At 49.0% G+C, this 2,457-nt stretch overlaps 1 long non-coding RNA gene across 1 annotated transcript; it reads left to right on the plus strand.

The window, feature by feature from the left end:
* Window positions 1-331: 331 nt before the first annotated feature.
* LOC117795302 lies at window positions 332-2,194 on the plus strand. The gene is made up of 3 exons (XR_004619271.1): window positions 332-430; window positions 1,038-1,102; window positions 1,586-2,194. It is a non-coding gene; the product is annotated as an uncharacterized LOC117795302 (long non-coding RNA).
* Window positions 2,195-2,457: the final 263 nt, after the last annotated feature.

Below are 2,457 nucleotides of genomic sequence, written 5' to 3' on the forward strand. Positions count from 1 at the left end.
CAATAACCAGCCTATCCCAATCACCCAAGCCCCTCCTCTCTGAAGCCCTCACTTGTTTCCCAGAGTCCATAGTCTCTCATGGTTCATTCCTCCTTCTGTTTGCCCCCCCTTCATTCTTCCCTTCCTTCTCCTAACGATCTTCCTGCTATGTCTTATGTTCCATAAATGAGTGAAACCATATGATAATTGTCTTTCCCTAGTCACCGTCCTGAATGCACTGGGCAGACACGTCCCCCAGGAAAAACAACTTCCTAAGGCATCCAGTTCACTTACTTTGGGGTCGTTGGACCCAACCACTGTGTTCCATCTGGGTTCCTAAAGTCATTGAGGGAAATAAAGCTCACGCAGACAGACAGAGTATAGCATGACCTGAGCCTTACGGTGTCCTCTTTTCTGTACCTGCAGGTGACCCCAGCAACCAGCGAGAGTGGTACGTATTCTGGAATCAGCCTGTTCGTGAGACAAAACTCTAGATTGTAATGCAGGTGGGGCTTCCTTGCAACCCTCAGTCTGGCGTGCCGCCCTGATTGGGTTGTGGGGGTGTGTGGGGGACCAGAGATTTCCCAGGTGAAAAAGTGTGTCCATGTGTCTACAGTCCTAGGAATCCATTGTATTCCCTGTGTGGTGTGTGTGTGTGTGTGTGTGTGTGTGTGTGTGTGTGTGTGTGTGTGGCTTGGGGGTTAGGTGTCTTGTGTAGTGTGATTGTGAGTGTGTGTGTGTGGGAGAGTGAGAGAAGGACAAAGACAGAAAGACAAAGAGACAGAGATGACTGAGAAAGAGAGAGGCAGAGAGGGAGAGAAACGTGTTTCTCCAGGAGATATGTCAGATACTGCATGATACACCCTTCTCCAAAGCCATGTCATCACACTGTGCACTTTAGAGCCTTTCTGCTGTGCATGGCCCAGCAGGGGCACTTCAGTCCATACTTGGTAACCAGCTAGCTCCATACACCCTGGCCTCGTGTCCATATCAAGCAACATTCCGTGAATATTCTTGAGCAACAAGAGGAATGTGCTGACAGGTATTCTGTGTCCTAGATGCCTTGGAGGAAGACTTTGATCCCACCAAAGGAGACAGCGCAGGAGGCACACCTCTCGCCGTGGTGAGCTAGGAGTTCTTTATCTGAGTAACAGACGTTGCTTTCTTGGTTACTTTCCAATCAGATTCAGATGAAAATCAGACAATGTATATTTGAGATTCTACATATATATCTCATACAATTTTCCTTTTTGGGAGAGCATTGAGTGGTTGTCTCTACCAACCGTTAGCTGATTCGAGAGGACATTTACCATTGGTGACACCAAACCTGGTTCTAAACGCTGTGCTCGGATCCTGTCCCTCAGTAACACTTTCTCCGGCTTGGATGAAGCATTTTGTAGTCACCGTCCTGAATGGACTGGACAGACATGTCCCCCAGGAAAAACAACTTCCTACAGGCTTCCAGTTCACTTACTTTGGGGTCGTTGGACCCATCCACTGTGTTCCATCTGGGTTCCTAAAGTCATTGAGGGAAATAAAGCTCATGCAGACAGACAGAGTATAGCATGACCTATGCCTTACGGTGTCCTCTTTTCTGTACCTGCAGGTGACCTTGGCAATCAGCGAGAGTGGTACTTATTCTGAAATCAGCCTCTTCCTGAGACAAAACTCTTGATGGTAATGCAGGTGGGGCATCCTTGCAACCCTCAGTGTGGCGAGCCGCCCTGATTGGGTTGTGGGGGTGTGTGGGGGACCAGAGATTTCCCAGGTGAAAAAGTGTGTCCATGTGTCTACAGTCCTAGGAAGCCATTGTACTCCCTGTGTGTGGTGTGGGTATGTGTGTGTGAGGTTTGGGGTTGTGGTGACTTTTCTGGCTCTATGTGGTATGATTGTTTGTGCATGTTTTTGTGTGGTAGATAGGGAGAGTCAGACACAAAAAGAGAGATGCAGAGAGGGAGAGAGAGAGATGGAAAGAGTGAGAGAGAGATTGCATATTTCTCCAGGAGGGGTATCCCACTGCCACTGCACAATGGCCATTGTCCACATTCAAAAAAAAAAAAAAGAAAGAAAGAAAGAAAGAAAAGACGCGATAAATAAATCTTGTCACAGGGCACACATTACAGCCCTATTACCACGGGAGGCCAAGCGGTGGCATTCAGCTCATGCCTGGGAACCAAATGCCTCCATATGCTCTAACCCCATTCATAGCGAGCAATATTCCCANCCCCGAGTCATTCTGCTGCAGATGTGAGGTGAGAGGCGTATCCTGGAGCACATTTCTCTCTTCTCCTCACCACATCCCTTATACTGGGACCAGAGCAAGACCTGCACTTGGCTCCATGGGAGACAGGCCCATATGCAGCTGCCCAGAGATCCTCCCTGGGTGACGGGAATTCTAGAGGCCTGCGAGAAGGCTGCTGGTCTGGCAGCACACACTGGCTCTTATGGTCCCTCTGAGCTGGTCTCCTGGGACTGACT

The sequence above is a fragment of the Ailuropoda melanoleuca genome, chromosome 12 (assembly GCF_002007445.2).
Source record: "Ailuropoda melanoleuca isolate Jingjing chromosome 12, ASM200744v2, whole genome shotgun sequence".
NCBI classification, from domain to species: Eukaryota; Metazoa; Chordata; class Mammalia; order Carnivora; family Ursidae; genus Ailuropoda; species Ailuropoda melanoleuca.